The sequence below is a fragment of the Bos grunniens genome, chromosome 5 (assembly GCF_055505025.1).
Source record: "Bos grunniens cultivar Pamir isolate PY7600 chromosome 5, Bosgru_T2T1.0, whole genome shotgun sequence".
Lineage (NCBI taxonomy): Eukaryota > Metazoa > Chordata > Mammalia > Artiodactyla > Bovidae > Bos > Bos grunniens.
This window is the reverse complement of record NC_141169.1, coordinates 13,491,578-13,500,855: the sequence shown is the minus strand read 5'-3', so window position 1 is coordinate 13,500,855 and position 9,278 is coordinate 13,491,578.

Here is a 9,278-nt window from a genome sequence, read left to right as displayed (position 1 = left end):
GATCCATGCGCTGCAGAATGCAGGCATGAAAACAACATGAATCTCATCATATATTTCCATCAGAGAAATGCAATGCAATCAGGTGCATTGTCAGTGAGCAGTAATATTTTGAAAGAAATCTTTTCTAAACAGCAGGTCTCAGTAGTGGCCTTAAAATATTCAAGAAACTGTGTTATAAACAGATGTGCTACCATTCCAACTTTATTGTTCCATTTAGAGAACAATGAGTAGATTTAGCAAAATTCTTAAAGGCCCTAGGATTTGGGGAATGGTAAATGAGCACTGGCCTCAACTTAAGGTCCCCAGCTGTATTAACCCCTAACAAAAGAGTAAGCCTGTCCTTTTAAGGTTTCAAGCCAGGCATTGACTTCTCCTTTCTGGCTATGAAAGTGTAGACGGCATCTTCTTCCAACATAAGTCATTTCATCTACATTGAAAGTCTGTTGTTTGGTGTAGACACCATCATTAATGATCTTCACTGATCTTCTGGATAATCTGCCACGGCTTCTACATTAGCCCTTGCTGCTTCATCTTGTACTATGATGCTATGGAAACAGGTTTTTTCCTTAAACCTCATGAGTCCACCTCTGCTAGCTTCAGACCTTCCTTCTGCAACTTTCTCACCTCTCTTGGCCTTCATGGAATTCAAGAGGGCTATGGCCTGGCTCTGGATTAGGCTTTGGCTTAAGGGAATGTTGTGCTTAGTCTGATGTTCTATCCAGACCACTATAGCTTTCTCCATATCAACAAGAATGCTGTTTTGTTTTCTTATTTGTGTGTTTACTGGAGTAGCACTCTTAATTTCCTTCAAGAACTTTTCCTTTGCATTCACAACTTAGCTAACTGATTGGTACAAGAGGACCAGCTTTTGGCCTGCCTCAGCTTTCGACATGCCTTCCTCATTAAGTGTAATCATTTCTAACTTTTGATTTAAAATGAGAGATGTACAACTTTCCTTTCACTTGAACACTTAGAAACCATTGTGAGGTTATCAAACTGGCCTACTTTCAATATTTATTGTATCTCAAGGAACAGAGAGAGCTGAAGAGAGGGAGAGAGATTGGGAAGGGCGAGTTGGTGAAGCAGTTGGAATTTATCAATTTATCTCATGCATTTATCAATTAAGTTTGTCAATATACAGTATTGGAGAAGGAAATGGCACCCCACTCCAGTACTCTTGCCTGGAAAACCCCATGGACGAAGGAGCCTGGTGGGCTGCAGTCCATGGGGTCGCTAGGAGTCGGACACGACTGAGCAACTTCACTTTCACTTTTCACTTTCCTGCATTGGAGAAGGAAATGGCAATCCACTCCAGTGTTCTTGCCTGGAGAATCCCAGGGACGGGGGAGCCTGGTGGGCTATTGATTATGGGGTCGCACAGAGTCGGACACAACTGAAGCAACTTAGCAGCAGCAGCAGCAGCAGCAATATATAGTATAGTTCATGGTGCCCCAAGACAGTTACAATAACAACAAAGATCAAAGATACCATAATAATATTATAATAATGAAAACATTTGAAATAATGTAAGAGTCACCAAAATGTGACACAGACACAAAGTGAGCAAATGCTGTTGGAAAACTGACACAGGAAGCCTTGCTTGACACAGAGTTGCCACAAACCTTCAGTTTGTTAAAACATGCAGCATCCATGAAGCACAGTAAAACAAAGTACGTTAAAATGAGGTATGCCTGTATCTTTAAAACACAGATGGAAAACTATACCTCCATAAAATGGTAAATCGACTGCCTTGTCATGCTGAGGACCCTCAGTCCCCAGGTACGATCCACTGATTTCCTTGTTCCTGATCTTTGAGCCAAGATGCTCGATTTCTTAATCCAAAGTAGCTTGGTCTCAGTGCTAGGATCTGTAGTCCTAGAATCCACGGGTACTGATCTCTTAAGACTTCATAGACAAGAGTTCCACAGAGAATAGCATGCAATGGCAGGGAGGCAGATGTCAGAAAGGAACAGAGATGGTAGTAATAAAAGCTATCAAGGGCCTCCCTGTCTGGTACTATGCTGCACTCTTCACATACAGTATTTCCTGTAATCTGACAACTGTTTCCCACTTTACAGATGGGAAAGGTGAGGTTTAGAGTGAGCTCAGAACTAGCTGCTGCTAAGTCACTTCAGTCATGTCCGACTCTGTGCGACCCCATAGACGGCAGCCCACCAGGCTCCCCTGTCCCTGGGATTTTCCAGGCAAGAACACTGGAGTGGATTGCCATTTCCTTCTCCAATGCATGAAAGTGAAAAGTGAAAGTGAAGTCGCTCAGTCATGTCCGACTCCTAGCAACCCCATGGACTGCAGCCTACCAGGCTCCTCGGTCCATGGGATTTTCCAGGCAAGAGTTCTGGAGTGGGGTGCCATTGCCTTCTCCATCAGAACCAGCTAGACTGAGTATAATTTAGTCTGACTCTGAGACTCTGCCCGTTCAGAATATTCCAGAAGCATAAATAGACCAGGAAAGAGAGGTTAAAAAAAAACCACCAAACCCAAAGAAATGTGCCTCTGTGCTACTCGCCTAACCTATATCCCATGACAGCAGGAAATGAATCATTGTTAGTGTTCACAGCACCTTGCTAGGGACACTGTAGCCACTTTCTAGACAATGTTACATAAATGATAGTTTACTGGTATATTCTTCCTTCCATTTTATATAGTGCCTTTGTGTTTATCATGGGCAAAAATGAACAAGTAAAATTAATATAAAGTTATACACACACATGCCAGCTTGTACATTTATCACAATAAGAAATGTTGAACATTACAAAAGTAGATTGACTGGTTTGATAATCTATCAAGCAAACTCTGGGAGATGGTGAAGGAGAGAGAAGCCTGGCATGCTGCAGTCCATAGGATCACAAAGAGTTGGACATAACTTAGCAAATGAACAATAACACAAAAGTAGATATAAGAAAATATGAGCCTGAACACTTTTTAATAACTATTAATTGTCCTTGGTTTCAAAATTATCAGAGAAGGATCATGCATAAATATACAAAGACGCAAAAAGAATCTCAGATTCTTCTCTTGGCTAATTTCACCAAAACCATGTACCAGTTGGATTTATCATTTAGATAATTTTTTGCTTAGAGAGGAATATATTTATTTTAGAAAGGGTGCTTATGACTTGCATTCTCTTCAAAAATGATCATCCCCTCATCATGTTGTAATGGGGAAAAGATTATACTTAAATATAGAAATCTGCACCTATTGAGGTTGAAGATGATTGTCATTTTTCCACTGGGACTACAAATTTCATTTCTTAGAACTAAACAGAACAGTTTCAAAATCCTAAGTTTTCTCATTAATGCGCACAGTAATATCACTCTCTAAGCATAAACAGGAATTGAACAACAGAATAGCAAACAATTGGTCTCTCAAACCTAAATAAAAATATCACAAAGTTGAATTATCTGTATGATTCTATTGCCAAGTATGAATGGGTGTAGAAGAAAGGGCATATGACAAATAGAGAGCAGTAAAGAAAAGAAATAACTCCTCCAGCCAAATATCCAGCTGAGTAGGAGGCCTGGAGCAGCAGCAGATTCCTGATCCTCAGTGAAATGCCAGGGGAGCGGGCTAGTTCTCTGGCATTCTTCTTGCTTCCTTCCTGTCTTTATCACAGGAACTTTGTTAGAGAATCTGGGCAATGTATTTGATGCTAACAAACAAACAAAAACTAAAAAACATGAAGTTCAGATGTAATTCAACCAGGTCAATCCAGGCTCTACCACATAATACAAGTTGACTGGAGAAAAGCAATTTCTGCAAAATTCAATTTCTTACACTCAAGATTGGAAATATCACTTGTTTACAGTTTGTTGAGAGAATGTGAAATAATGATTTTAAATGTTGAGCACTGGCATAAAGGAGATGCTTCTAAATTGATGGAAGCTGTTGCTGTTTTTGTTTTTAGTAATAATAACAGTGGTAGCAGTAATAGTAGTTAATAGAAGTAAACTACTAAGCTAGTAGTTTACTAGAGACTTCAGTGGTGCTGCTGAGTTAACCATGTTCTTCTTTTTCCCAATCCTATATGTGGAAATTATAGTGTCAGAGCCTTTAGTTCATTTCTCTTAGACAATATCAGGTTCGCTCAACATATGCTAAAATTAATGGCCTAATCACATAGTCCAAGATCACTTCTAGTTACTCTGTCCCAGGTAATGTGGTACTCAAACCAGTTTTTCCATTGGTGACAAGACGGGCTGCTCCATGTTCAAACCCAGCTGGGGCCACACTTCCCAGTAATTCATTCCTCAGCTGATAGAATGACAGTGATTATCAGTAAAATTTCAAAATCAGTTTTAATTCATAGCTTTTCTTAGACCAAGCCTCAATATTTAAATCTGCAGAAAATTATAGTAAAAAATAAAACCAGGCATTGACAACCACTCTTAAGTCTGCCCAGTAAGCTAAAGATGTAAAAACTGGTAAATGATATATTGCGTTTAATAGAACCATGTGGGTGGATGGAGTAGGAAATGGCAACCCAATCCAGTATTATTGCCTGGAAAATTCCATGGACAGAGGAACCTGGTGGACTACAGTCCATGGGGTCACAAAGACTGGGACACGGCTGAGTGACTGAACGCACACGTGCACACACACACACACACACACACACACAAAACCTCTGTGAGGAGATTCTGATTAGTTTCAACCTTCAAATTTAGAAAGGGATAGAAAGAAATAAAATTCCCAATACATATTATTGCAAAAGATTTCTTCTTCTTCTTCTTTTTTTTTTTTTTTTAACAGTTGGACAAAAAAAAAAAAACAGTTGGACAGCACATCAGGTAATTTAAAGTGTGTTCCTAAAAGCCTGTAAAGCTTGGAAACTCTTACTGGTCCTCTGTCTTTGCAAAACTGCAGTTCACAGCACTTTCCACTAAATTATAAACAGTTTGAATTGATGAAGCCATTATTTCCTATTATTTTCTTTATAATCTGTTCTTTCTGAATTAAATGATCAGTTTGGAAGATCTCAAAGTCTCATCCTCCCTACTTTCCAACTTACATGGTGAAAAATGATTATTAATAAATGTAATTGAACTATCATATTTTTTCAAAATATAAGGTCAGTGGAGGAGTGAACAAGTGAAAGTCAAAGTGACTACTGGTAAAGTCGATAACCACTGACATAGATCTTAGTTATCACAAGAGACTTTCATCATAAATGGAAAATAATAGTATTTTTTCTGAAAAAATTAATTTCCAAACTTTTTTTTCTATGTTGAATTTCATTATAGTTTCACATAATAGCTTATAACCTGTAGTTTTAATTTTTCTTATATCCCTGCTAACTTTTTTACTAAATGTATGGGTCTCTTTATGGGACTTTCAAACTTGAAAGCATTTTCTCAGTTATGAGTAAGAAAATCATTTTCTTGACCTAAACATTCACTTCTCCTATATCTCTCTTTCACTAAAGTTTTCAGGTGAAAACTCTCCTCTATCCTCCTATGGTTTGATTTTATTATTTCTGATCTACAAGAACCACGATGACCTAGGTCAACAACAATCCTTCTCTGTAGTTTCCTTCCATCTCCACTTGCCATGATACATATGGCAGGCAAAGAGAAGTGAGAATGGGAAGGACACTTGTGACCCATTTTTAACACTCACCCAAGTCCAGCAGTGTTAGGTTATTTCCAAGTTAGAATCTATGTAATATCTTTTTGTCCCCACAGCCTGTCCTCATCCTACTCCTGCTGAGACTTGGCTAAGTCTCTTTACTTTGTGTGAATTGTATTTCTGCAAAATTCTGAAATACATACTATTTTTATCTCTGGCATCCTATTCTCTAGACTATATAAGTGTCTGCTGCCTTTTACAAGAGCAGGGTAGCCACCTCAGCCTCTAAAGAAGATGAAATTCTAGAACGCCAGCAACTTTGGGAGGCTCAGAATTAAGGTTTTTTGTTTTATTGTTTTTTAAAGATGACAAGATCACATCAAAACCACACCAATATTGTGATTCCTAAAATTTAAAGACCTTGGGTAATAAATTTCCATTAAGTCATTTGGTCAACTGGCTGAATGTAAATATGCCAGTGAAACAAGAGGGAACGGGCCAGGGCACAGACTTTAAAAGAATGCCAAGGCCACTGGGGAATAGAACAAAAACTAGTAAGAACTCATTAGGCCTAAGACAACAGAAGATTCAACTTCCAGTAGACCTTGAGCCTCATTATATGCTTATTGTAAGACATTAGCCTATGCTAAGGGACACAACCAGAGGTGCCATGACAGTTTTGAGGCTGCCCACAAAAGGCCAAAAAGTGGGCAGTGGCCCAGTTCCTGGAAATCTCTGTTTCTTCTCTATAATACTTGAAATAATCCTCCTAGTCATTAGCTTATGAAATTACCCAGCCTATAAAAACTAATCACCCCATATTTCAGGGCCTCTTGCCTTCTAAGGTGGCCCACACTGTCTATGAAATCTGTTATCACCAAAAATAAACCTACTTCCCCACTTAGCTCTTGGGGCAGAGCTCTCTTGCCTGCCTGTCTGTATCCTTTATGAGCATTCTATATTAATAAATCTACTTCTTGCCTATCACTTTGCCTCACAATGAAATCCTTCTGCACTGAAACAAAGAACCTGAGTTTCATTAAGTCCTGGGACAAGGTGTGTGGTTTCTGCTGGGAGATTGTGGGTTCAAGTCCCCTCCTAAGCCAGGGATGGTGTGTTGAAGTCCCAATTGAGGTGTGATAGGGTTTGAGTCCCAATCTGAGTTGTGCAGTTCTGCCAGGACCCAGGGTAGTGCTAGTAAAATAAACACGATCATCTCTCAAGGGGCTCATATTCTGTTAGAGGAAACCCACAGGTAAGCCAATGAGTGCTAATACAATGTGATATATGGTATATAAGAGATAAATATAGAATGTTGTAATGTACGCATATAATAAAAGCATAAAGGGACAGAAGCCAATCCTACAGGAGCTGGAAATTGGAAAGTTGGGAGAAAGGGAAACTGAAGCTGGGTCTTGAAATACTTGAAGCAGTAGTTTACCAAGCAAAGGGAAGAGTTCTCCCATTTATGCTTTCTCATTTCAAAAACAAGAATACATTAAAACTGGAAAACTTTTTTTGTAAGCAAAAGATAAAAGGAATATGCTCAAAACATCTATTCTACACTATGCTAGCCCCTCAATCCCTGTGTAAGATGCAATTTACTCCCTAAGTAAATACTACCAGTGTCTCGGATCTATTTTCCGTTCAGCTCTTTATATTCTTCCTCATTTCCTCCATTGTATTTTCTCTGGACCCTTTCTTGACAACTACTCTTCAATTATCCAGAGACATCTTTCTCCATTTCTAACCATGGAACTGCTGTCTCAGAAGCAAGATGTCTGATTGGGTACAATTTGATCTCCAGAGTATTTTTGTCCAGAAGTCAGAGTAAAGAAATTTAGTTTGGAGAAACTTTTATTCATTAGGCATTAATTCTACTTTCCTTTTAATCCAATTGGGTCCATAGAGAGGACCCAGTTTTCCAAGTGGATATTTTGTTTCTTCCTCAACAGGTGACTGAGGAAATTTTCAGATTAGGAGGAAGGCACAAAAGCCTTAATCAAGGAAAGTTTACACTCAGAAAATAAGATTTTAAGTGAATAGTTCAGTTTAAATTTTATTTTTTAAAACATAGCTCAGTTTAAATTATTTTATTTTTTCTATAAATATATTCAAAAGTCACTTGAGCTTCCTTTGAAACTTTCTAGAGTTAATTCTTTTGCAGAGTCCCTCTGGTGCTTAAGTAAATAGTTAGCACTGTTTCCCACCTTAGAGAAAATACTTGTCAAGGAAGAATTAACTAGATCTACAAAGTAGCTATTTTCTTATCTTGGACTCCTACCACCTCTAATTTCCACAAGGTCTTGACCCTGCTGCCTATGCAGCTGTGACATTTTTAGTATCCTTCCCTATAACACCCTCTGAAAAGCATCTTGTTTGATTTAGAAATAATATATTTGTTAAGTGTATTTTAGCAAAAATAATCCCTTACTTTAAATATCATATGGATTTTTATATACAAAACAAACTTAAGTTAAACTGGAATAATATATAATAGCTTCATGCTAAGTCGCTTCAGTCATGTCTGACTCTTTGCCACCCTGTGGACTATACAGCCAGCCAGGCTCCTCTGTCTATGGGATTCTCCAGGCAAAAATACTGGGGTGGGTTGCCATGCTCTCCTCCAATAATAGCTTCAAAGAAATTAAAAGAATAATATATCCTAATCATGTTATCATTTTATAGATAAAGCAACTGATAACCCAGAAACTTGGGAACTGCTCAAAATCATATAAGCTAATTGATATTAACAGCAGAATCAGTTTGAACTGGTATCAGAAACTCCTCACTTCTACTCCAATGCCTTGTCCACATTATACATTTTATAATTAACTTGTGGGTAGAGAGTAGAGATTATTAAATGAGAAAATGCTTGTAAAGTCCAACACCCAAAATGTAAGAAATTATTGATAAATGTTAACATTTGTGCTTGCTATTGCTATAGCTGTTTTGGTTGTTATTGCCACACAAATATTGTAACTATTATAATGATAGCTGCCAGAATTATTCAAGATCAAATCATTTCATCCAGCATCTTGCCAGTCAGGGATTCTTAGCTTGGGGTCAGAGAGCCTTAGGATTTCACAAAATATTTTAGGAGACTTGTAAATGTCCAGAAATGTGTGGTAAAGTTTTTGCCTGTGTATTTGGATATTTTTTTTTTTCTGGGGAAAGAAGTGATAATTTTTATCGATTCTCAAGGTATATCCATGCTGTTGAATGTATCAGTATTTCATTTATTTTTGTTGCTGAATAATATTCCATTCCAGCTCGCATTTGAACTTTGTAGGCCCACTTAATGCAGGTATTTGTCCATAGTAAAGACTATAGCACTAAACAGTCCATGATTAGTTGAATCTGTGGATGCAGAGGAAGCACCATATGGAGGAAAAACTGTAAGCGATACACGGATTGACTCTGCACTGCTCAAGGCTCAACTATATATAGATATATCACATTTATCTTCATTCATTCATCAATTGAACATTTGGCTTTTTTTGCACATTTTGGCTCTCATTTATAATACTATGAATATTGTGTGAACATTTGTTTGCAGCTTTTTTGGATAAATGCTGAGTCAAATGATAAGTTTATGCTTAACTTTCTGAGGATTTGCCAAACTGTTTTCCAAAGGCACTACATTATTTTACGTGCCCACCAGAAAAGTATAAGGTTCCCATTTCTCTACA